The sequence below is a fragment of the Tamandua tetradactyla genome, chromosome 1 (genome assembly GCF_023851605.1).
Source record: "Tamandua tetradactyla isolate mTamTet1 chromosome 1, mTamTet1.pri, whole genome shotgun sequence".
NCBI lineage: Eukaryota > Metazoa > Chordata > Mammalia > Pilosa > Myrmecophagidae > Tamandua > Tamandua tetradactyla.
Genome location: NC_135327.1, coordinates 99,694,257 through 99,721,219, shown reverse-complemented (window position 1 = coordinate 99,721,219; position 26,963 = coordinate 99,694,257). Strand labels below are relative to the sequence as shown.

At 40.8% G+C, this 26,963-nt stretch overlaps 1 long non-coding RNA gene across 2 annotated transcripts in view; it reads left to right on the top strand.

The window, feature by feature from the left end:
- Window positions 1–26,963, top strand: part of LOC143650591 (uncharacterized) — a 51,042-nt gene that overhangs the window by 1,478 nt on the left and 22,601 nt on the right. Inside the window, exons 1-2 of one of the 2 annotated variants that reach the window (XR_013159611.1) lie at window positions 13,825–13,899; window positions 17,922–18,057. This is a non-coding gene — a long non-coding RNA (uncharacterized LOC143650591). Of the gene's footprint in view, window positions 1–13,824; window positions 13,900–17,921; window positions 18,058–26,963 lie in introns of those variants that run through there. The other variant, XR_013159612.1, reaches the window with a different exon arrangement.

Below are 26,963 nucleotides of genomic sequence, written 5' to 3'. Positions count from 1 at the left end.
GTTTATTTGTCATATTATTTTGTTTCTCTGTTTCCTTGTTAATCCTGTTTAGACATTCTATTTATCAATGAGATGTGTGTTGAATTCTCCCACTAATATTGTATTATTTCCTTCTGGTTTGCCAGTGTTTGCTCATTTACTTTGGGGCACCTTAATTAGATGCACAGACATTTACTTATTTTTTTATTATGAAATGTAACATATGTAAAAAAATCAAAAATTTATTTCTATGAATAATGACAAACTTTTTATTTCTTTTTATTGTCTTACTGTGCTGTCTTGGATCTCTGCTGTGAATTATTTATAATAATAACAAAGAAGCAACCATATTTTATTGCTAGTTGAGTTTTTTCTTTAAAAAACAACTTCACTGAGTTATAATGGCATACAATTAATTGCATATATTTAAAGTTTTAACATATGTATACATCTGTGAAACCATCACCACTAGTATCATATTTTTGGTGCTGAAATTAATTTGCTAATGTGCTATTTAGGACTTAATAGAATTAAATTAAGAATTAAAAAATAAGATATAATCACAAGTGTTGTTGAAAATATGGAAAGATTTAAAATTTATTCACTGCTGGGGATATAAAATGGTATGGCCACTGACAAAAACAATCTGACAGTTCCTCAAAAGACGAAACAGAATAACCATAGGATCTAGCAATTCCAATATTGAACTTTGGATTTCATATAAATGAAGACATATATCCACCCCAAAACTTGAATGCAAATGTTCACGGCAGGATTGTTCATAATAGCCAAAAAGCTGAAACAGTCCAAATGTTTGTCAACTGATGAATGAATAAACAAAATGTTTATTCATCATTGTAAACTGATGAATGAATAAACAAAATGTGGTATATCCATACAGTAGAATACTGTTTGGCAATACAAAGAACTGAAACATTGATACATGCTGTTCTAGTTTGCTAGCTGCTGGAATGCACCATACCAGAAACAGAACGGCTTTTAAAAAGGGAAATTTAATAAGTTGCAAGTTTACAGTTCTAAAGCCGAGAAGATGTTCCAATTAAAACAAGTCTATAGAAATGTCCAATCTAAGGCATCCAGGAAAAGATACCTTGATTCAAGAAGGCCAATGAAGTTCAGGGTTTCTCTCTCAAGTGAGAAGGCACATGGCGAACATAGTCAGGGCTTCTCTCTCAGCTGGAAGGGCACATGGCAAACATGGCATCATCTGTTAGCTTTCTCTCCTGGCTTCTGGTTTCATGAAGCTCCCCAGGAGGCGTTTTCCTTCTTCATTTCCAAAGGTCGCTGGCTCATGGACTCTCTGTTTCATGGTGCTGCAACATTCTATGCTCTCTCTGAATCTTCCATTCTCCAAAATGTTTCCTCTTTTATAGGACTCCAGAAACTTATCAAGATCTGCCTAAATGGGTGGAGACATGTCATCACCTAATCCAGTTTAACAACCACTCTTGATTAAATCACATCTCCAGGGAGATGATGTGATTATAGTTTCAAACATACAGTATTGAATAGGGATTATTCTGCCTTTATGAAATGGGATTTAGATTAAAACATGGCTTTTCTAGGGGACATACATCCTTTCAAACCAGCACACATGCTATGACATGGATGGACCATGAAACATTATGCTAAGTGAAAAAAGCCAGTCACAGAAGATCACATGTTCTATTATTCCATTTATATGAAATACCCAGACAACCCAAATACATAAAGGCAGAAAGCATATTAGTAGTTGCCTAAGGCTGGGGAGATAATAGGGAGATAGTTAAGGGGGTTGGGATTTCCTTTGAGAACAATGAAAATATTCTAAAATTGATTGTGGTGATGGATGCACAATGATGGATGCACAACTGTGAATATACTAAAAGCATTGAATTATACCCTTTAAATGGGTGAATTATGTGATATGTGAGTTATATCTAAAAAAAGCTGTTAAAAATTATAGGTAACATGAACTGAGTGCTACATCAGCAACTACTTATGAGGGAGACATGATATTATCACTCTATTACAGATAATGAAATTCATAGTGCTTGTCACATAGCATTGGTTCAACAAGTAGAAGCTGCCATAGTCCAAACTCTACAACCATCTGTGGGTCTTTGGTTTAATAAGACATTTGCTATCACTGGAGAACCTAGGTTAAATCATTGTCTGGTTGGTATTAGATACATAGGATACATGTTACCGCCTCTAACCTTTTTGCTTTTGGGAAAGTTTGTGATTCTTCCCACCCTGAGCTAAAGGTCAAATTGCTGACTTTTGGATTAACACTGGCTCCTAGAATCTACTAATCTTACCATCTCGGAGACATTCTGTCCCAGACCTTCATTCTGAGCTCCAGCCCTGTTTTACAACTGCCTCTTTGGCATCTCTACTTGGATGCCTTAGAAACCCAGCACAGATCAAGACCATTGTGTTTTCCTCCTAATTTATTTCTCTTTCTAGTATCCTGATCTCAATAAATAGCACCCATCCTGTTGCTCGAGGAGGAAATGTGGAGTCATATTTGGCTGCTTTGTTCCATTTACTTCTAAAGCCCAACCATTGCCACATCCTTTCCACTCTTCTTCCTAAATATCTCTTCAATCTCCGTTTCTCCCCATCCCCACTGCTGCCACCCTGGTACGGTCCATCTGGTTCCGGGATCATTGCCTTAACCTTAATTGATCTGCTAACCTCAGTATAGTCTTCTGATCCACTCTTTCAGTCCTGCAATTAGATGGTCTTTTAATGACACTCTCTGTTTACATCTTTCCAGAGGCTTCCCAATGCTTATAGATATGTCCACCTCGGGCATAACCAACAACGTCCTGTGCAGTCTGGCCTGCCCATCTCTCCAGCCCCACCTGCTGCCTTCTCCATTTAAAAGGCGGGCTCTCTCTGACATGCTGCCCACTCTACTGGAAATGGCCTCTCCCCCCTCCCCTGCTCCAATTCCCTCTTTCCCAGCTACTTCAGGTCTCAGCAAAATTTTCAAATCTCTCTTTCACAGGGAAGTCTTCTGTGTCCACACACAGACCTTGCCCCAGTGAAGTCCCTATTTGATGTGCTTATAAATCCCGTGCAAATACTGAGCACAATTGTGATTATTTACTTGAAGGTCTGACATCTTTGCTAGAGTACAAGGTCCATGAAGTTTTTTCTGTTTTTGTTTAAACCAGAAGAGACTGTCATCCCTTATTAAGTCCAATTCCCTCATTTCCTTATTAGGAAGGCAGAGTCCATGGAGGGAAGCCTTCAGTTTCCTAATTTGTAAATTTGCTGTGATTCTAACTAAAATGTAACTGGGTCATTTAGTTCCCCTAAAAATGCATTGGTTTGCATCCAACAACTTCACTCAGAAGGCCAATGTGTTTAGCTGCCCAGCCTTTTTCCTTTGCTGTTCATTCATCATATATTTTGGGGCATTCCAATATGCCTGACACTGTTCTAGGAGTTAGGGATATAGTTGAAAACATGACAGACAGAACCCCTGTTCTCAGGAAGCTAACATTTCAGGGTGGAGGATACAGACTATAAATCTATAAGCAAACAAGATAATCCTTAGAGCAAACAAGATACTGATGTGCTATTACCAATAGAAAATAGTGGATGTGACTAGGTTGCACATCTGCTTTAACTACGCATGGCTGGGAAGACCTCGAAGAGGAGGGGATGTTTTAGGGATCGCAAGTGTGGTGGCTGTCATTCCCGTGCCCGCTCCGGCGGGGTGGCGCAGCGGGATGGGATTGTGTGGGTTTCTATTTAAGAGCCACAGGGTTGAGCAGCTCCCCCAGGGGCGGGACCCGATTGCGGTGTGCGGGGCTCCTGGGGCTCCGCACACGTCCCGAGGCTGAAATGCTGCCAAAACCTCTCGTGTTTTGACAGCGACAAGGGGAGTCGGGGGCTCTGAGCCTTTTTGCGTCTCTAAAAATGCAGGCAGCACCGCCCTGTTTTGGTCTCCTGGAGGGGGATGAAAGAATCGGGTATGGCAGGCGCAGAAGGAGATTGAAAGCGTTCTAAAAATTCTAGCTGACGTTTTCATAGCCCTTTAGAGTTTTCATACATTGGCTCAGTGGGCACTTTTATTGTTACGATCCCTCTTTTGTTGATAATTGAAGAGGCCGAAATGAGTCCCGGGTTACACAGCTCTCACGTGGCAGTATCGAGGTGGAACCCACAACCAACTCACACAACTTGTCTCTTTGCCCTGGGGTGGGGGTGGGGGCCTGGAGGGGGGGTGCGTAACTTTTCTTCTTTACATATTAGCCACTGAAGCACAGAGAAATCAATTAACTTGTTCAAGTTCACACAGCTCAAATTCAAATCAGAACTCCGACTCCAGAATCCATGCTCTGGATGAATGTTTGGGCATAGTGAACCTAAAAAACATCCTGCTGAGTGAAACAAGCCAGACAAGAAACGACAAATACTGTATGAGTCCACTTTTATGAAATACCTAGAATAGGCAAATTCATAGACAGGGGAAGTAGATTAGAGGTTACTGGGGCCGGGGAGAAGGGGGAATGGGGAGTTAATGCTCAATGGGTATTGAGTTTCTGTTTGGGGTCATGAAAAAGTTTTGGTAATAGATGGTAGTGATGGTAACACAACATAGTAAATGTAACTAATGTTACTGAATTGTATGGTTAAAGTGATCAAAATGCCAAAATTTGTGTTATTTATTTTTTACCACAATGAAAGTTTTAAAAATTTGGGATGTGTAGATCAACCGATTTGTTTTTTGTCTTTTTGAAGTTTCATGAATTAGGTGCTATGGGTTCTGCATTCCAGAATTCAAATCAATTTCATTAAGTTGAAAATTACTATTTGTTTTTGTTAGCAGTCATGCTTAAGAAATAAATTACTAAATTTCCCAAACTAGAGTTTTAAATTAAAAATTTGGAATTGGTCATTTATTTTTATTAAAATAATTTCATACCAGGGCATTAAATTTAAATGGGTTTATCTGTATTGTAGTAATCTTTTTTTTCCTAAGTGGTGAAGGAATTTGGATATAAATTTTGGAGTTTTACTTTTTTCTAGAATAGATGATATCTGTAATATTAATGTTTGAATGTTTTCCCTATGCTCATATTTCTAGATTTAAAAAAAGAATGAAGCTGTTCCTATCAAACAATATATTATGAAATGCGCTGACTTTTTTTTGTTTGTTTTGCTTGTGTATCTGTATGCAGAGAAATAGAGACTCCTGTGCCCTAAATCCACTTGTTTGAGAGAGTCCTGCAGTATCCAAAACACAGTGCAGGCCTCTGTATTTGAATCTATAGGAGATCAATGTGCAGTCCTGACACTTACGAGCCCAAGAAAGGTGTGTTTGACTTATGAGCTCAGGAAAGCAAAATTGCAGTGGTGGGAAGGAAATGGGGGGTGGGAATTACATAAGTATAACAGTCATGTTGAAGATGCAAAACTTTTAGTCAAATGTTATTTTTCCTTTTTTTGTTTATTTCTCCAAAAGCAAGCATGCGCAATGAGTAAAAGACAGAACACATAGATATATGATAACAGAAGGAAGTAAAATTGCCTGAAATCCTCCCACCCAGTGGAAGCCACTGCCTTTTGGCGCATATCCTTCTTTACTTGTGTTTTATGCATATGTAAGGACTATTGCCACTGTTAAAGCTCATGATATGGATTGCCAAGTCCCCTTCTGGAAAGGTTGGAAGTTCATGGTACAACACTTTACTTTGGTAGGCACACGTGGTATCTCTGTTTTAATGAATATTTCTCGCCATGCCTTTTAAGAGTTTGGGAAGGAAGGAAAATTAAAGCTCTGGGCTATGAATCTTTTATTCTTTACCACCTTGGCTCTCTGCCCTCACATACTCTTCTTCCCTCCCAGGCTGGAGCTCTTTGGTGGAGGACAGCCTCTCACAGCTTCTGGAGGTCAGTCTTATCCAGTGTTTCAGTTTTTTTCAATGTGGCTGCATATCAGAACCACTGGGGAGCTCTGGCTTCACCCAGACCATTTAAATCAGAATCTCTGGGTGGGGACTACCCATACCTCAGTAGTTTTAAAAAACCCCAGGTGATTCTACGGTGCTTGCATGGTTGAGCCTCACTGCTCTGGGTCAGTGCAAGGGTGCACCAGGTCAGGCTGGCTTTGTTGTTAGGGCTCCTGATTGTGGGGCCTGAACCTCTCTTGCTTCTTGAGACTCAGTCTCTACATTTGCCTTCAGCCATTTCTTATCTGAGTGAACTTAGGTAACAGCACTCTAATTCGGGAATAAGAATATTTCCTGGGTGTTTTAGCTTGCTGAGGCTGCTGGAGTGCAATACACCAGAGATGGATTGGCTTTTATAAAGAGGATTTATTTAATTACAAATTTACAATTCCTCAGAGAAAAGGCAGCTGGCTTTCCTCTGGGTTTCTCTGTCATGTGGGAAGGCACACAACAATGCTGTCCTTCTCTCTGCTTCTGGGTACAAATGGATTTCTCTGGGGTGGGTCCTTTCTGCATCTCCAAACATCTGAGTCTGTGTGGATCTGAGCTCTGAGCTCTGAGCTGAGTTGTGCTGGGCTCTTCTGACCTCTCCTTTTAAGCCTCTAGCTGATTAAATTAAATGTCACTCATTTGCAGAAGCCATGCCCCTTAGTGGACTGCAGATATTAATCAGCCATAGATGAAATTCATGCACTGATAGTTTAAGTCCGCAGCAGAATGGGACACCATCATCTGGCCAAGTTGACACCTGAACCTAACTACTACCACACTGGGGTTGTTGAAGTGGTTAAATGAGATAATACATGTGAAATGCCTTTTGCAGCACCTGGAATTCTCACCCAACCATTCTGGCCTTGGTTTCCTGAGGAGGACTCCTGCTCCTTGAGGGGTAGCTCCTGCCTATCTCTGGGTGGTGCTGGGGTGGCTCTGACCCACATGTGAAGTGCTCCCAGGCTGGTCTGGATGCTGCCTGCTGCTGCCTGCCTGCACTCTTGTCCACTATGGCCTGCCACACTCATGTTCTTGAACATTTGAAGTTCTGGGCCTTGGCAGTGTCTTCCCTGGATAAGGCTGGCTGCACGCTGATGATGCTTTCCTTTTGGAATTCTTTTTACTAATAACAAGCTGATGTAACCATTCTCTTTTTGTCTGAATAGTTTTTCTTTCTGGAGTACAATGCAGTTACTGAGTATTAGCTTCTTCATCCTGTCTGAGTATGCCTCCTTGGAGTTGCCTTGAATGGATGTTTTCTTGGGTATTTGGACAATCCCAAAACTTATTTCAATAGTTTCCATAGTTGGTTGATCTGATCACTTAAGCATTCCGATCCTTCCCAATCATGGTATTTGAATTCTGCCCCCACCAACAGCGATTTAAGCCCTAACTCCTGATCCTGTGATTATGAATTTGCAAAGATTATCTTCGAAGATGTTATTAGTTAAGATAAGGCCAAATTGGATTAGGGTGGACCCTGATTCAATATGACTGATGTCCTTTTAAGCATAGGAAATTGGGACACAGTCAATAAAACAGAGACAGAGAGAGAGGGGTGGGGGTGGGGGTGGAGGGAGAAAAGATCCTGTGACAGAGGTGGAGATTGAGTTATGGTGCCACAAGCCAAGAAACACCATGAATTGCTGGCCACATACCAGCAGGAAAGAAGCATAGAATGTATTCTCCCCTTTAAGAGGAAGCATGGCCCTGCTGATAACTTGATTTCAGACTTCTAGCCTCCACAACTGTGAGGCAAATAAATTTCTGTTGTTTAAGTCAAAACTAGTCTGTAGGACTTTGTTGCAGCAGTTCTAGAAACTTAGACAGTATCCAAGCTAGAAGCTAAGAATGCAAGGCTTGATTCCACTGCCTGGATTTGTATTCTGGCTTTATTACCTCAGCATCTTGGTTTCCCAGAGCTGCTGTAAGAAAATGCCACATCTTGGTGGCTTAAATAATAGAAATTATTGTCTCAAGGTTCTGGAGGCTTGAAGTCTGAAATCAAGATTTTGGCAGGGCCATGCTCCCCCTGAACCCTGTAGGGAAGCATTCTTCTTTGCTGCTTCTAACTTCTGGCGGTCTGCTAGCAATCCTTGGCATTCCGTAGCTTGCAGCTTTAGCACTTTGACCTCTGTCTGTGCTATTACATGATGTTCTCTCCTTTATCTTCATACAAGGACACCAATCATCTTAGATGAGGATTTGGCCTCATCTTAACTAATAACATCTTCAAACACCCTATGTCCATCCAAATAAGGTCATATTCATGGGACGAAGGGTTTGGACTTGAAAATATATTTTGGGGGAACATTATTCAACCCATAATACCTGGGAAAGTGAATTTTCTTCTTTGGACCCTCAGTTAACTTCATATATAACACCATGACAGTATTCCCTACACACCTTTTTCTTTGTAATGAATAAGTGAGATAAATTTTACCACTTACCTGAATCCTCACAACTTTAGGAAAAGCAGACTGAAGACTTTGCATATCTCAAATAGGGTAGGTGCTCCTATTGACATGGTGAATGATAGACGATTAAGAAACCTATTTAGACAGATGTCTAATTACACTGACAAGGTTTGGAAGGTGGTGCAGCCTTGGCTGGAGAAGGATGATGGATTACTGGGGAGATCAAGGGATAGAGATTTTTAGAAACTGAACTCAAATCTGCTAAGAAAAGCCATTCAACTTTGAGAAGGATTTGTTGGGATCCCTGGGAAGCAAGACAAATGTAAATCAGATCAAGTGGGTGATGAGATGCATTTATATGAAAACTTTTAGGAATATTTCTCTTTGTTGCTGCCAGACTGCATGCCAGAAATGATGAAACTGTAAAGTAGTGAAGAATTAGGCATCATCCTTTGGCACTAAGCAAACAAATGGAACTTGAACCAAAAATAAATAAATTAGTAAAAAAGTTTTTCAAAGGATTTAGGAGCCCGCCCCTGAAATTAAGTTTTCTCAGAAGAACTGGTTTCTGAGAAGACTAGAGGACTGCAATGTGAGAAAAATAATAGAGTTAATAAATGGGACCCATATACTTTGTGTGTGTGTATGTGTGAATATGCATGCCACAAAATGACATTTTAAGGTGCTCTCCAGAAATCCTTCAAAGAGGACCTCCTTAATGCATCCAAGCCTTCATTTTCCTCTTGTCTGAGAAGTAGACAGTAATGTGGAGGCCCAAAGCTGAAAACTAAAGTTAAGCAGAGATCACAAATTGAAGATTGAGAATAATAGTATTTAAAACAGTAATGGAAATTCAAGGAGACATGGAGTGAACTTATTGAACAAAGTGAGGCCAGCTTGCATTTTAATATAATTTGTTATAGAAGTTCCTAAGCAGTAGAAATTGTTTAAATTGAAATTGTTTATGAAGTTGTTTAAGTGGAGAAGAAGTCACTTGGCGGATAGAGTAAGGAGCTGATACTAACAGCCAGCTGTGAGCTGGGGGATTCTTGATCTTGTGATTTGTAGCACCAATGAAAGTCACTCTGGAAATCCAGTGATCAAAATGGGATTTATTTGTGCAAATTTGCTGAAGCAACACCTTGGGAGATTAAACATGGGAATGACTCTCTAGTGGACTATGTGTACCCCAGCGGGTCTCTGGGGTTTTCTATCTCTCTGATAGAGAAATCCCACCCCTTCCCCACACCTGGGAAAGGTGCTAGAATGCACACTTGGCTGGTAGATATTTTCCTGCTGGTAAATATAGACAAGTTTTAGTCAGATGGCACCTCCTATCATGTGTGATTTTGTCCTATAAGACAATAATGTTTTGTAAGAGACATTTAGACTTGCAGAAGTGACTTAAAGTTCTGTGGTATGGGGCCGTTCTGGAGGCAGGGTCTGCATGGGCTTGTGTGTTCCAGGTCTCCATGTGGTTCTTTCTTCGGGCTCCTGCCAGGCACCCTTGTGCATGCTGGAGGTCGCTCTCCCCAAGGCTGGGCTCAGACACCCACAACCCAAGCAATGCTTGTGCTCCAGGGACAATATCTGGCTCTTCTGAGGAAACTCACCTGGGAAATCTCCTTTCTCATTTTTAACCTGCATTGAGGTGAATGCTGTGGGACAACTTCCCTGCTGCTAGCCCAAGTGGAGCACCGCCCTGTTTAGTGATGTTGTTGGCACTTCTGTGATTGGGTTTGGATTCTTCAAGGTCTGGCAACCCCCAAAGAACACTTTCTGATGCTGGCTGGCATTCCTTATCCTGTTTGTGAGCAGGTGTGGCTGAAGAGGTCTCCTCTTCATGACGAGTGCTCCTCACAGCGTGTGTTCTTGAAGTTTCTCCTTGGCTTACATGCCAAAACCAGCTGCTGGCTGCAGAGCACAGAGGGGCGCAGGAAGAAAGGGCTTTCTCAGTCTTCCTCAGTAACAAGAGTATGATCCTCAAATTTGTCTGGCAATGGAGAGTTCTTCAATTATGTCACGGTGTCTTCCTCTCATTCATGGTTTGAGGCATCAGGCCCATGCTTTGGATCATCCTAAATCAGTCCGTGGAAGAGTTTCCTGAGGAAGTTGGGGATTTTGACAGCAATGGTCTGATGGGGTAAGTGAGTTTGCTCAGTCTTGGAAAGACCCTTTTATCCCCATATTTAAAAAAAAGACAGCAATCTAAATCAAATGCCAGTTTTTATGAGTCTTGAAACTGTTTAACATCCTGCTTTGTAGTCTGCCTAGGTCCCAAAGTGTAGCTCACAGCTTGGCATTGCCTGGGGCACCGTCTAACATTGAGTATCCTGCCAGTGGCAATTTACACTTTGCTGGCAGCTGAGCTGTCTGTTAGCAACTCCCAAAGTCCAGAAAAAAATATATATCTTAATTACAGTGGAGAATATGTAGAGGGACATCCAGGCTGGGGCACTGGATTCCTAATGGCACATCTTTTGGGAAAATATCTGTATAATCTGTTTTGCTGACCTTGAATGCTGTCTCTTTGCACAAGAAAACAGAAGGATGGCACATTTTTCTTTTTTAAATTTTTGTCTGGCTCTCATCACCTTCTGCCTGTCATAATATTTTGTTTGACAACTAAAAGCTAGGGGATTGTGTTAAAATTCTTGCACTTTCTGTTTAATTGCTGGCTGGGTTGTAATTTCACTAAAAGGGCCATGGTGATTGTCCTGGAGTACATGTGGGGTCGTGAACATTACTTCCAGGGGTTAAATCTATGTAGCAGCAGGGGAAAGTGATACTTAATTGGATTTTTGCTGTCTTAGAGGCCGCGATTGCTCCTTTCTTTAGAACTTGTATATTGAGTTCAGAGTTGAACCAGCTCAACTCCAGCATTGCCTCTACCTATTAACTTCACAGGCAGTTAAATAGAGGAATAAAACACTGCATGACTGTGTTCATAGCAATTGAAAACCAGATAATGCAATCTTGAAATCCATTATTCCAGCACATTGTGGGTGCTAAATAAATTTTCAGTGGTAAATAATAATACACAACTTCTCTTTGTCCACAGTCCTTTTGCTGGTCCCCACTCCCTGTGAAAAAACTTATATTTATTAATTGGAAAGAATCTTGAGAGGATGATTTCAGATGTCTTATAGAAGGAATCAACTGTCAGAGGGAACCGGAGAGGATATGTGCCAGGAGAGGTAGAGGGGAGAGAGTGAGGAGCATTCCTGGCCAGTAACGGTACCTGTGAAGCAAGGGTGATTGCAGATTGATAGTTCTCAGGCCTGGCAGAATAGGAGAATCACCTGGGAGATTTATAATTAGCTCTGATGCCTGGGCTACACCCACGACTAATTAAATCAGAATCTTCTGAGGATGTTATATTTGTATTTGTTACCTGTTACCCCGGGTGATTCTCATGTGCAGCTGTTATTTGGAGGCTTCTGCTGTAGTTAGATGACAATGGCTCTGCCAAGGGTTTGGGGCACCTACTAGGAGTCCAGTTCTTTCAAACCATGCGTGTTGCCATCTTCCCAAGGCGAAGATCCAGGAGTCCTTGGAACTCGATTGTCTGGGATCCCAAAGCATTACTAATTTTTGGAGTCTGTGCACTGAGGCACAGCTCATGCCTTCGCTCCTTACCTCTTTGATTCCTCAACTCACACATGCTCACTTTCTTATTGACTCAGTAGTGACAAAAAAGCATCACAAATTGGGTGGTCTGGTAGCAATGTGTTTGTGACATTGATGGTGTTGCATGAACCCCAGTTTTCTCATCTGTAAAATGTAAATCATAGTACATCTAAGTAGACTTCTTGAGGCAGGTTGCAAATTACCTGACATGTTCCTCACTGGGATATTAACTGAAAGCATCAGCCAAGGCCAGTGAAGTACTATTCAGCTGAAGTTATTGTATTTTAGGTGTTCGTGAGATGCTATAACTGCAAGCTTTTCTGGAAGACTTCACCTGCTGCTTCTTGATACCATGAGCTCATGCCGAGATTGTCCAGGATGTGTGAGGAAGTGAATAAAAACTAAAATCCGGCCCAGGCATCAGAGACCCGAGGGAGTCAGGGTTGGGAGGCAAATAGAGTGATGGCTATGGAAATAGAATGCCAGGAAATTCTGTGGGATTTGTCTGAAGTAGGAGGATGTCCCATTAAAGACACCAATATGTGATCCCCTTGGAATTAAGTAACTTGCAACAGGTGAATATGTCATTTTGGGAGGTATGGGCAGCACAATTTTCTGATTATGAATTTGATTCTCTTGAAGACTGAGAAAATGGAGTACACAGGACAACTTAGTTTTGATGTAGACAGGTTGAAAAAGGAAAATGCTTCCTACCTAGCCTTGCTTAAAAGCATCATGTTGGATGAATGAAGATGTATGTTGAGCTTCTCAGGTTACTCTTTTTCATGAATTTGAACTCAAACAAAAGCAATTAAAAAGATGCCACAAGGTATTCAAGAAACACCCATGAATAGCCAGGAAATAATGTTGTAGCCTGTTTTACATCATAGTTTTTTCTCATTAAAACAGGTTTGATTCAAGGTGTAGAGAGGTAGGAACCATTTAAAATGCTTTCATGGGTCTTCTTTTCTCCCTTTTTTCCTTTTTATTCTCTCCCTACCCCCCTTCCTCTCCCTCTCCCTCCCTCCCTTCCTAGATATCCAAGTAGTTAAATAGACCAGGAAAAAGGCAGTCATCTGAAATCAGGAGTTGAGGATCTTTGCTGAGAGCTGAGCAAAGCTCCTCTGTTCAGATGGCGTTTTGAGCTGGGCAGGACTCACAGGAAGGGTGTGGCCTCCAGAGGTCTTCTGTCAGCACCAGCTTCTTGCTTGTCAGCCAGATTTCTTTATTTATTCTAAATGAATTAAGTCCTTGGGAATGGAGTCAGAGGGCTGGACAATTTTCTCCTCACAGAGCGGCAGCAAAGGAAAACTGGAATGCATTAATCATAAATGAGTCAATTAATTACAGCTCTCCTTCCCCTGTGGGGTCAGCACTGGCAACAGTAAGCCCTGAGTTATTTAGGGAATTAGACACTGAAGATGCTCTTTATACAGCCAATTATGTGGAAATAAATTACTCTTTCAGATGACAATATGCTGTTCTCTCAGAACACGTGGGGAGGGGTGTCTTTCTGTCCCTGAACAGTCCCGGTGCCGTTTTCCATGGTAATTAATACCCTTAAACCATTGGAGAAAAAGCAAAGATTTCTTCTGGCTATGGTTCTTTGCAGGCTTAGAAAATGTGGGGGGTTTGTTTTACTGAGTGATATGTTGACATTTGGGGAGGTTTCAAAGAGGTGTGACAGAAACTCCCAGCAGCTCCCAGAGAGACAGCAGGCGAGCAGTGTAAATCATTACCTGAGCCCTTTATTCAGCCCAAGAGAATAGCAGGGTGGAGAGTCTAACAAACAGGTTTCAGAACTCACACTGCTAGGTTGTAAATGCTCCTGGAGTGGAACGGCCAGTGCTGAGCCGGAGACAGGCTGCCATGTGAGCTGGGACAACCCGTGCTTGAGGAGGGCCAAGGAAGTAAGAAAGGAAGGAGTGGGTTGGGGAGAGAGATTCCTTGCATGCCTCCGCTGTGCCCTCTTCACCATGGGCCTCTTCCTTTCTGATCCTGGGCATTGCCTGTGCTCAGCCCTTCCTGAGAAGAGAAGGGTCAGTTCTCCAGGTTGCTAGGATGCTCATTGCGGCATGGTTTATAGTAGTGGAGATTCGGAAACAATCTCATATCCCTCCTAGAGGGATTGATTCAAGGATCACAGGTAGCCTTCTCAGCAATGTTTAGCCTGCAGTAGCTAATGAGAAGTGGGTGGAGCTCTGGGTCCGGACATGGAGAATCTTCTAGGGTTATTGTTAAAGGAAAAAGAAAGTTGTAGGAAGTAGTGGAATGGGGCATATGGTATAATGCGTTTAAGTAAAAACAGCCACAAACAAAACAAAAGTATCTATTTTCATGAGTGTATAATTGTATTAGGTTGGACCACATGAACTTGCTTTTTTCAAGGGCAAAATTGGTTGGACACTGGCAGTTTCATGTGGTTTAACTCAGGGTTTCTCAGCCTTGGCACCACTGACACTTGGGGCTGGATAATTCCTTGTGATGGGGGCTGTCCCAGACCCTGTGGGAGGTGTAGCACCATCACTGGCCTCTAAGCACTAGATACCAGCAGAGTCTTCCCAATTGTGACAACCAGAAATGTCTGCAGACCTTGTCAGATGTCCCTGGGGGGACAAAGTCACCCTCCACTGAGAACTACTCATTTAACTTAGTATATATTGTCAAAAGAAACAGTTTATCATGTACAAGTTAAAGACTTAAAAGGGTTTATTGAAAGAGAAACTGCTCGAGCAGGGACATCTCAAACCAGGGAAGTCAGAGTGAGAATCTCAATAGCTATCTGGTCACAGCCACTCATAAAGGCACTTGGGGGATTTTCGAGTGGGGAGTTACAATGGTTGGTTGACATTTAGGTTTCTCTTTATATAGGACGATCTTACGAAGTGGGGGACAGATGTATAATTGTTCATATGAAATACCCACTTCTGATAAGCTATATCTACTGGAGATATCTCTACAAGTATCTAAGCATTACTAAAACTGCAATTTTTAGTTTTGGACGGTTCTGTCCCTGTTGATCAATTGTTTTGCCTTTTGGAAAGTCCCTGTCATTTCTCAGGAAGGGGTCCTCCCTGGCAATGTCCAATGCTGGGGGCATTTTACTTTTAACCATGTCAGTGTAAAGCACCTGAAAAGGTGTACATCAAACTGATGTGCTAGCAGTTACTTCTGGGGAAGGGGACTGGAAATGAGGTGTTGTAACTTTAGCTTATCAGTGTTGCTTTAAATTATTTTACAACGAGCTTACATTCATGTATTACATGAGTAAAGAAAAGAAAAAAACAAACTGGGGTTTTGTTTAAACTGCTAAATGTAAAAAATTAGCAGCCCTCAGCCTGTTTCCTCATGCTTACCTGTAGTCCTGTGCTTTGGGGCTGGAGTTTTTATAAGGCCATTGATGGGCTCTACCAGAATGCCGTTCTCCCCTTGAGGTGGAGAAGGAGTGTTTGGGACCAGCTTTGCCTTAGAGAGTAGGGAAGGCTGGAGTGGGGAGTTTACACCCAAGTCCCTGGAAGAATGACGGAGGAATGAGAAAAGCCACCAAATGCTCAGATGTGCCCAAGGTTCAACAAGCCAAAGGGCAGGCAGGATCCAGACCAACTGTGTGTGTGGGTAATCAAAGTTGAGGCTTAAGAGCATATGGGGCCAGGGAGGGGAAAGGGAGCAGAATCCAATCAGAAAAGAAACTGGGTGTGTCTATGGGAGGACTGGTGCATGGATGTTCTCTTGAACATATGTTGGTTATCTGGGCAGTGAATCTGGGGGAACTTTGGAAAAATAGATTTCTAGGTTCTACTGTGAACTGGCTGAGTCAGAATCACTGAGTAAAAGGGAATGAGAAATCTTTAATTTTAAATAGAGATAGCAGTTCGGGAAACACTGCTCTGGGGTTGGTTTGTGGATGTGACAGTCCAATTTAAAAGACCCAGCAGGCTCTGTGCTCTGCTTTCTCAGTTTCCCCAGGCAATCCCAGAGACTAATGTTGAAGTGATAATTATCTGAGTGGAATATTGCGCTGGTTGTGAGATTAGGGGGATATTCATAAATTTCATTTTTAAAAGTTTTGGCAAGCTGTCCAATTTACATTACCAAGTAAAAATGTTCCACTGTTCTTACTTCAAACTGGTGTTTTAAAAAAATGGAAGCAAGGAGAAGCATTTATTGCCCCAACCAAAAGCTATGGAAGAATCAAGGCTGAAGGAACTGTGAGAACACAGGTGTGTGAACATCTTGTGGAGAGGGAAGGATGAAGTCAGAATTGGGAAGGAAGATCAGCAATATTCTGTGGAGTCAACAGGAAGGGCTCTGGGTCCCTGTGTGAAGCTTCCATGAAGTCTCGAGTTTGGAAGCTCCTCATATTTGTGTGATTATGAGCTCAGCACTCTGACAAACTCTGTTTTGTTTTGGTGTGGTTTGTTGGTGGCCAGAACATTCAGACAAACCTGGGCTCCTTCTAAGTACTTTTCCTCAACTTTTTTTTGAAACTTTTTTTTGTGTGTGTGTAATATAACATATGTACAAAGCAAAGAAAGAACAAAGCATGAGTTTTCAAAGCGCTCTTCAACTGGTAGTTACAGAACAGATCCCAGAGTTTGTCATGGGCTACCATTCCATCATAGATTTTTCCTTCTAGCTACTCCAAAACATTGGAGGCTAGAAGGAATATTAATATAGTAATTTACCAGTCATACTTATTTGTTAAATCCCATTTTCTCTGTTAAATCTCTTCTTTCTCCTTTAATCCTTCTTCTGATCTATAGGGATGCTTGGGGAATGTCTGTTCTGACTTTTAAAAAATTTCAAACATACAGATATTTAAAGAGTAATGGAATGAATACCCAACTCTGTTTTTTGTTTTTTTGGGCGCAGTGCACTTGGAATGTAATTTGTATCTTCTTATCCAAAGAATAAGGGCTCTTCTTATATTTCCTTATTTTAGAAAATTAATAGTGATTTCATAATACTATTTAATATAAAGTTTACATGCAAATTTTACCTGTTGTCCCAAGAATATCTTCTATAGCTTCCTCCCCCCAGCTCCCAACTTCTTATATTTTTTTGACTCAGATTCCAGACTAAATTCATACATTGAATTTAGTTATTACATCTCAGGTTTTCAGGACTTCAACAAACAACCTGGTCATCTTATAGATTCTGGGTTTGTGCATCTTGTTTCCTTGGTCCTTGTATTTGCTATAAATTGGAAGTTAGGTCTAGAATCTTGACTAATAGATTTGGATTAAAATATTTTGATAAGAATATTTAATTGATGATGATATGTACTTTTATTGTATCATATCAGTTTTTTTTAAGTTTTTTCCTCTTTTTAAATTTTGAAGATAAGTGGGAATGTATTTGATACCTGAACTCAAAGATCTGTTTTGTGGTATTGGACTTATTTTAGTAAAGAAAACTGTTGTCCCTTGTTATCCTACTCGCAGGTCTAGAAAACAAGATGATGACTGGTGGAACACCTCTAGCTGGGCATTTCATTGTGTGTGTGTCTGTTTAGTCCCCAGTCCAGCTGCTGAAAATGTAGTTGGGTTGGAGCTGTGCCACAGGTGGATGGGAAGTTGCAAAGTGGGCTGGAAACCAACAGAAAAACAAAGCAAATAGGGACCCTCTTGAGCTCTCTAGTCAGAAAGTGGGAAGAAGGAATCAGAAGAAATTAGGAGAAATGATTATCAACCCAATGATATGATTGCTTGTAGGGATTTGATAATTAGTTGAACACTCTTCCATTTCTGTCTTTGGCCAACGTAAGAGACTAGTTGTTATGTGAGGGTAGAAATGGAGAACCAGCCAGCTTTCTCTAGCTCACAGTCTCCTAGGAAAGCTGAATTTGAGAAGGTGGTTTGTACTGGAGGTGAAATGGGGTCTCTTCGCACAATCTCTCTTGAAATGAACCTACTTATCCTTCCACTTACAGGTGGGGCAAACTGTAAGTTTCCTGATTGCTTCTGCATGGGAGAAAGGAAGTGGAGAGTGAGCAGTGCCACTTCTGCAATCAGAAAGGTCATTCTGGGCCTCAGAGGATCAGTGAATGAAAGAGGGTAGCAGAGAAGGTAAGAGATCCTCACCAGCATCCCAGGAGAAGGAGGAGAATTTGGAAGGAACAAACAATATAAGCTCAGAGGGAACTTGAGGAGAGGTGCACCCACTGGGTGCACTGAAGAATTAGAGCCCACATACTTAAACATTGTTTTCAAAGAAAGAAGCAGACCTGGCCTAACTCTCATAAGCAAAGCTGATTGGGTTGGATCCACCCAGCAGACCAAGTAAGACATCATCTTAAGATATGCTAAAAAACACCACATAATTTTCAGTCACTAGTACTGTGTGAACAAATGAAGAGTGTCTATCCAACTTTCTAGCACAAATTCGTAAGCCCCTAAAGATTACAAAGAACATGAATGGCGTACAAAATGGCTTTTGATTTGAATGGATGTGATTCTGTACACATGGTAAAAGACTATCTTGCAAAAGATTGAGTCTCCATCAGAAAAGTTCAGATTATTGGTGATTTTGTGTAAGGACAGCTGCTCTAGTTTGCTAGTTGCTGGAATGCAATATACCAGAAACAGGATGACTTTTAAAAGGGGAGATTTAATAAGTTATAAATTTACAGTTTTAAGGCTGTGAAAATATCAAAATTAAAGCAAGTCTATAAAAATGTCCAAAACCAAGGCACTATCAAGAGGTTACCTTCACTCAAGAAAGGCTGATGAGCTCAGCATTTCCCTCTCAACTGGGAAGGCACATGGTGAACATGGTGATGTCTGCTAGCTTCCTCTCCAGGTCTCTTGCCTCATAAACTTGCCCAGTGGTGTTCTCCTTCTCATCTCCAAAGTTCGCTGGCTGGTGGACTCTGTGATTCTCTCATTATTCTGCAGCTCTCTCCTCATTTTCAAAAGGGTCTCTTTCCAAAATGTCTCCTCTTATATAGGATTCCAGTAAACTAATTATGACCCACATAGAATGGGTGGAGACATGTCTCCATCTAATCAAGTTCAACACCCACAATTGATTGAGTCCCATCTCCGTGGAGATAACCTATTCAACTTTTCAACCTATAGTACTGAGTCAGGATAGAAGAAACCATTGCTCCCACAAGATTGATTAGGATTAAAATATGGCTTTTCTAGGGTACATAAATGTTTTTGAACTAGCACAGCAGCCTAAACATATCTGGCCTTTTCCCTGTTGGAAATAATTGAATAGCCAGGAAATCCTGCTGTGGTAGTTAGATTCAGTTGTCAACTTGGCCAGGTGAAGGTGCCTAGATCTATTGCTGTGTACATTAGCCAATGGCGTGTGAACCTCATCTGTTGCTGATTACATCTGCAATTGGCTAGGAGGCGTGCCTGCTACAATGATTGATGTTGATTTAATTGGTTGGTGCTTAAATGAGAGAGCTCAACATAGCACAGTCCAAGCAGCTCAGCATACCTCATCTCAGCACTTGCACCTCAGCCTAGGCCTTTCTTTCTGATGCAGAAAGAAATCACCCTGGGGAAAGTTGTTGGAACCCAGAGGCCTGGAGAGAAGGCCAGCAGAAATCATCCTGTGCCTTCCCATGTAAGAAAGAAACTCAGTTGAAAGCCAGCTGCCTTTCTTTTAAAGAACTAGTGAAATAAATTCCCTTTTATAAAAAGCCAATCCGTCTCTGGTGTGTTACATTCTGGCAGCTAGCAAACTAGAACACCTGCTAAGGACATTTAGCTTATGGATAGAACATTTACTTAGTCAGGGGATAATGATGATGACAACAAAAGCACCCATATTTTTGTTTCTGTTTCTGAGCAGTTCATTAGATAGTATAAAATGTTTTAAATGCTTGGTCTTGCACTTTGAAAGCAGTATCTCTATGTCTCTTTGCCCTTACTTCAAGTATCCTTTCTAGCTCAAATGCAGTTTTTACACTTACTCATCCTGATTGACTTCCCCCAAATACCTGTTAAACACCTGGAAAGCATATGGTCATGTAATTATTTAATTCCATGAATATCTACAGTTCTGTGAAGTACAAAGTCCCATGCCAGTTTTTAGAGATGCAGATATTCAATGTAGTTCCTTTGCTCAAGTTGTTCTGAAAGTCAAAGATAAGAATCAACCATGTTCTAGGAGAAATTTCAATGGCTTCCTTTCGATTATAGGATTGAATTAAGAAACTGTAGCCATACCAACTCTAGCAGGGTAGCTCCTGCACTAAAGCTACATCAGTGTTCAGAGGTTACCACTTAGTTCCCTACCCTCAGTCTTCCCCATGAAAGTACTAGAGATCAGGGAGTCAAGCAACAACCTCTCTCTCTGAACAAAAACTACTTCTAGAGGTGGCTAGAATATATCTTTGCATCCTAGCCCTTTAGTCCAGATAACATTTATTGATTCTGTACCATTGGATAGGTGCCCTGCTACGTACTGATTCTCTTAGCCTCAAGAGACTTACAGTCTAGTAGGTGAGACATATTTAATCTAAGAAAGAGTACAGAAAAGTGTGTATAAGGAGAGAAGTAGGATAGATTTGTTCTATTTGAATGAGGGTCTAGCTCAGAAGGTCTTCACAGAGAAGGGGACCACTGAGCAAAACTTTGGAGGATTACCTGGAGTTGGGTGGGTGGGTCAGGTGTGACAGGACAGTCCAGCATATAAGGCATGTGCAAAAGCAGAGAGTTGTGAAAGAGTAAGGCATTGTGTCTCCATTATAAGTAGCAGCTCTTCTTTCTCTGATATAATGTGGCTGGGAATAAAAGGTGGGACATTTCATTCTTCAAATGTGACACTCCAGAGGCCCCTGGTTGAGAACTCAGGAGTGGGGATATTTTCCTTTCATTACTTTTCTCATTAAAGAAGAGTGGCCCACAGATGACCTCAATTTCCCTGGGAACTGCATTTTTTTCTTCATGACTAGGAAATTGTGGGGGGCATTCCTCTATTCAGTTTGGTAAAGGACACTGGTTGACTGACCTAGTTGGGAATTGGGTAAGATCTGTGCACATCAGCTTGCACTTGGCTTCATATTTGATGTGGAGTGTTTCCAGCTCTGGAGGTGACAGCTGTGAGGAGCACACTTGTACCATCTCTTTGTCAAAATGAGGCCTGAAGAGATCCTCCCAGCTAATAAGTAAACCAACAAATAAAACAACAGCTCATGCAGCACCAAGGAAGGGAGGTAATGTTTTGAAGATAGATGAAACCAATGAAAGATGAAAGATGATACTAAAGGAATCAGAAGAAAATTTTAGAAGATATTTGCTTGGTGGTTTTTGATATATAAGAAGAAAGTGCCTCTGTGAACAAGAAGCTTTTTAAAGGGGGTTATTGAAACAAAAACATAGTAGTCAAACCAAAACCTGTACTGAAGGCAGAAAAGAACAAATTGAGCAAGTAATACATAGCAGTAGTTTTGAAATGTTTTTTAAAAGCTGTGGATCCTTTCTGTAATTAAAGCATACATACAATCTCACCAAATAAAGGTGATAAATGTGGAGTTTCACTTCCATCCTTGACCCTAATAGTGGCTCCTAAAGGGGTTCTTTAGAACCTTTGCTGAAGTTTCTCCAGAACATTGAAAACCGCTGAGGTAGAGGATGAACCTGGGAGGTCACTCTCAGAGTACAGGTTCAAACATTGAAAATGATGAGAGAAGATGAGAGACTACAAGGATCTAGCCCATGAATCACAGGTGCTGCTGGAGGAGAATGCATGGTTAACTGCGGTAGAATTAGTTTGTAATGCAGGTAGTAGTAGGTGAAAACTCCTTATCTAAGCAAACAAACAAACAAACAAATACATCTGAATGTAAAGCTTGGAAAAGCTCCAGTATTCCAGGCAAGATTACTAAACATTATCGTTCTCTACAATAGTGGTATAAGGTATAAATACACCTGTATTCAGCAACAAGATGAGAAGAAATAGAGACATCAATTACAGACAACTTTTCCGAGGATTTCCACCAGGAAAATTAGCAGAAAAGTTAAATTATCTGATGGAGGATGTGGGGTCAAGGAGGTTGTGGTGGTTAGATTCAGTTGTCGACTTGGCCAGGTGAAGGCACCTAGTTCTGTTGCTGTGGACATGAGCCAATGGTACATGAACCTCATCTGTTGCTGATTTACATCTGTAGTCAGCTAGGAGGCGTGCCTGCTGCAATGAATGACGTTTGACTTAATTGGCTGGTGCTTAAATGAGAGACCACAATGTAGCACAGCCCAAGCAGCTTGGCATATCTCATCTCAGCACTTGCAGCTCAGCCTAGACCTTTGGCGATGCAGAAGGGAATCACCCTGGGGAAAGGGGGAACCCAGAGGCCTGGAGAGAAGGCCAGCAGAGATTACCCTGAGCCTTCCCACATAAGAAAGAACTTCAGATGAAAGTTAGCTGCCTTTCCTCTGAAGAACTAAAAAATAAATCCCTTTTATTAAAAGCCAATCTGTCTGTGGTGTGTTGCATTCTGGCAGCTAGCAAACTAGAACAGAGGTCTTTTGCTTTTGTTGTTAAACCTGGCTGCCCTTAGGCATGTCCAGATGCCAACAGGAAAGGTGAAAGAGGGGAAAAGAGACTGATGCCAGCAAAGAAAATGAAGACAGTGACTGGGGTAGGAGGTTAGAAGCAATGGGACCTAGGACAAAGGTCCCATTTGCCTTTGGAGGGATGGCTGTTGATTGGGAGGGTAGACAGTTTATCCAGTGTTACAGAAGGAAAGGTACCATATGTGGCTCCAGTAATTATTAGCTCAGTTCCCTGGGTTTACTACTCAACTGTTCTTAATTTCAGCTCTGTGCAAGTGGGAGAATGATACCCACCTTATTTAGCTGTTGTGAGGTTTAAATAAGATCATACATATAAATTGTTCAGAATAGTACTTGGTAAACCATAAGTAGTCAATATAAATTAGCCATTACTTTCCCCTTTTCAAAAGTATACGAAGGTAAAGTGATGAAGTGTGGAGCAGCAACATGGGGTAGATTTGATCTGATTGTATTGGTTCTTTCTATGAAGTAGCAAGATATTAACTGAATATAGGATGGGGGTGGAGTTGACTTGAAGAGAGAATAGGTGTGAAATAATCCTCTAGGTGATTGAGGACCTGAATTTGCTAGGAAAGTGTAGTAGGATTATCTGGCAGCCTAGGATGCCCCTTTAAAATCTACAGTTATAAACTGAAAATAAGTTCAGGTGAAAGGTGCCTTTTTGTTTTGGTACCAGTATAGAGTAAGTGGGTTTTGGGTTTAAGGAGGGCTGGTATTTTTCCTGAGTGAATTCAGGGAAGGGAGAAAGGGGCAAGGCAGTTAGAATGTTTTCAGGGTATTGTTATACTGTTGAATCATAATTTGACTCTATATGATAAAATAAAATTGTCCCAGGCAAAGTTGACTAGGAAGAAATAGATTAACAAATGAGACACAGCGCATAACAATAGGCAGTGAGGACACTTACCATTTACAGAGTTGGAAATGGCTATGGGACATTTAGATGTTTGCTTAAGAATTCAGCTATCCTGAGGCCAGTGTAATTTAATGCTTAACTAGTTCAGACATAGGCATATGGAAGAATTTTAAAAAGGATTTTCTTCTGGATGTCACAAGAGTCTGAGCTATCTTCTCTCCCCTTCTACTGTCATTTCAAACTCTGAGACCAATTTACCAAAAGTGCCTCGTTAATCTTCACTCTGTCCTTCAGAGATGGGTGACTTGCAATATAACCTCCAATTTGCAGAAGGGTAGATTCAGAGGTAACACCTTCCAGTCATACTTTACCTCAAATGTCAGCACCAGGACATCTATGAAAATATCCTGGAAAATTGTCAGAACAATGGTTCTGGGAATGGGCCTTCTAGGTGTTTGTCAATTGAGTGTTGGATGATTTCTTATTGCTTCTTTCCTGAAGTCGAAGTTAAGCTGAGTTTGTTTGCAATTTTCAGGTACATTGCAACTCACCTCCACTGACTTGGATGCTGTTACAGTTAATTTGTTCCCTTAAGTTTTCCAAAGGGGTCAGCTGCTTGCAAGGTGGAAAGAAGAAATTGCACCTGAGTAAACACCACACAGAGGTTTAAAGAAGTCACTAGAGTCAATACATCATCTAGTGTTCATAGGTCGTGTGTCTCATTATCTCATTATCAGCAAATCTGTCATGTGTCATAGGAGGTAAGAAAAACTGCTGCAAAAAGTTACAGATGCTGTGAAATCTGATTCATGGACTAGATTTGAAACAAACATCACTCTTTTTGGCTATGTCTCTGAATATGTTTTTATACATAGCAAGTCTCCTTTCTACCCAAACTTCTGAAGAGCATTTGGCCTCTAAGATCCTTGGGTAAAAGAAAACTTAAAGAAAAAAGAAAGAACATGGAAGGAGAGATTGAGCATTTTTATTGGCTCCATGGCTGACTCTAAGTGCTAGGAGTCAAACTTCGGATCAACCCCACTTCAGGGATTTAGCTTTTATGAGGATCTCATATGTCTCAGAAACAGGAAGACTTCCCAGTGGTCCTCCTATATATTCCATCCCCTCTCCAACATATTATCACAATCACTCATGTTCTCAAGAAATACATGGGGTGGGATGGGGGAGAGACTCCCTGATATTACCACCTTTAATTATACCTCAGTCTCAGAATCGACAAATATAAAGGACATTGGTATAAAATAGCTTATAAATCCTGGGTGGTAAAACAGCATATCACTTTATACCATAGCTGGTATAAAGTGAGAGTCTATTAGCTTATAAGGTTCTTAGGGAACAAAGTGTTCAGCAGAAAGAAAGGCAGAAGAGGGAAGACCAGATTATGGCTGGGGGTCAACATCATGTGGGGTGTAATAGGGATTTGGAGTCAAAGAAACCTCTATTTGAGTCCAGCTCTCCCATTTTCTTCAGCATGTGTGCTTTTGAGCAAACTATTTACCCTCTCTGAAACTTAGTTTTCTTATCTGTAAGGTTGTTATGAGAATTAAAGGAGGTAATGTATGTAAAATACTTGCTGCAGTATTTGGAATGTAAGCATATGATGAGTTAAATAATTAGCACTTTTAATTCAGTTTCACAGTAAATATCAGTCTTTCACAGTTAACTACATTTTCTCCCAAATTTAGGTTGAGTGCTCACTGCCCCTTAGCTCTTAGCCAGTCAGCCCCAGATGTCTGCTGAGCCTTCAGGTGGGGTGAGGAGCTCAGGAAAGCAGATGGATTAGACTTTGAGCAGGCATCTGGGGAAAGCCCAGCCATGAGGCTCTTGTAGTTTTGGTGAATAGAGTTATAAAGAAGACATACCACCATGCTGAAGGTGAGTCAAACTCTGATTGTTTCTATCAAAAAAAAGGATGAACTATTACCAGATCTATTTTTTTGAGCACTTTGTCCAGTTGACTAAGTCATTGTTTAGTTCTCAAGAATTTAACATCTAGTTGGGAAGAGGAGATGAAAAGTGCACATGAAAAAGATATCTGATGATATGTCTGAATATAGAATGTGCCAAGTGAGTGGTTGAACTGATGAAAAAAGAAGGATGAGATGCCTGTGTTTCAGTGTGGCCAAGGGGCTTGCATGGCCTTGACAGGGGAGTTGATTCTGGTGGAGGGAGAGAAGTGGGGGCATTCTGGGCAGGGAAATAGGGGATATAAGAAGGCATAATCTGAGCAGCTACGTTTGATTTCAGTAATAGGATCTGATGAGAAATAAGGATTTACAGATAGCTTGCCATCTGATTATTTTAAAGTTGCATTTTTAAAACCCTACAAGACTGTCACAAAAACAATACAAAGCATGTAGAGTGGAATGATTTCTAAATGTTGTGTTAGTTAATTTTTTCTTTTTAATTAATAAAAAAAAAAAAAAAAACCAGAACAAAGCCAACACAGAGAACTCCAACGTATCCATCAACCCTAACACTTTGCCACATAGGCTGTACCGTTCCATCTATCTATCCATCAATTCATCAAACATATCCCTATCCCCCTAGACACCCAGATCCATCAACCCTAACACTTTGTCACATAGGCTGCACCATTCCATCTATCTATCCATCAATTCATCAATCTATCCATCCATTCAGCTCTCCATCCATCTGTCTATTTGTTGATCCATTTTCTGAACACTTGAGAGCAGGCTCTGAACATCATGTTCTCTGAACACTCCACACATCCATGCACATTTCTCAAGGACAAGGACACCCAGCCATGCAATCAACCCAAGAGCAGCCATCTTGTTCAAGAAATTCAGCACTGACAAAAAGCTTACAGTTTATATTCTGATTTTTCCCCATTTGCCAATAATATCCTTTTGAGCCTTTTTTCTTCCCTTGATAGATCCTGTCCAGGATTGTGTAATGCATTTAATTGTCACTGTCTCTTTAGTTTCTCATTCTTTTTTTTTTTTTTTAAGTTGTGAGAACATATATACAACATAAACTTTCTCATTTCAACTATTCCCAACATACCATTTAATGGATTACTCATATACACAATGTTGTAGTACCTTCACTACTTTCTGTGCCTAAACCTTTTTACCTCCAAACAGAAATACCACACCCATTTTGCATGAATACCCCCATTCTCTTTGCATTTGCCCCTGGAAATCTGTTCTCTAATTTCTGTCTCTATGGGCTTGCATATTCTCTGATATTATTTTCGTAGTAACCACTGGCTTAAATTTAACATCCTAAACAGTCTTAATTGCTTTGAAAGCAACTTAACTTTAATGGTATACACAAAGTGTGTTCCTATACCTTTCTGTCCTCCCCAAACCTTTATTAAATTCTTGTTACAAGTTGCATGTTTATGAATTATGAGTTCAAAACCACTGATTTATCATTGCATTTTATGCATTTGCTTTTTAGATCCTGTAGGAAATAAAAAATGGAGTTACTAGCCAAAAATATAATAGCACTGGCATTTATATCTACCTATGTCATTACCCTTACTAGAGAGTTTTTCTTTGATCTATTGTCATTTCAGTCTGCAGAACTCACTTTA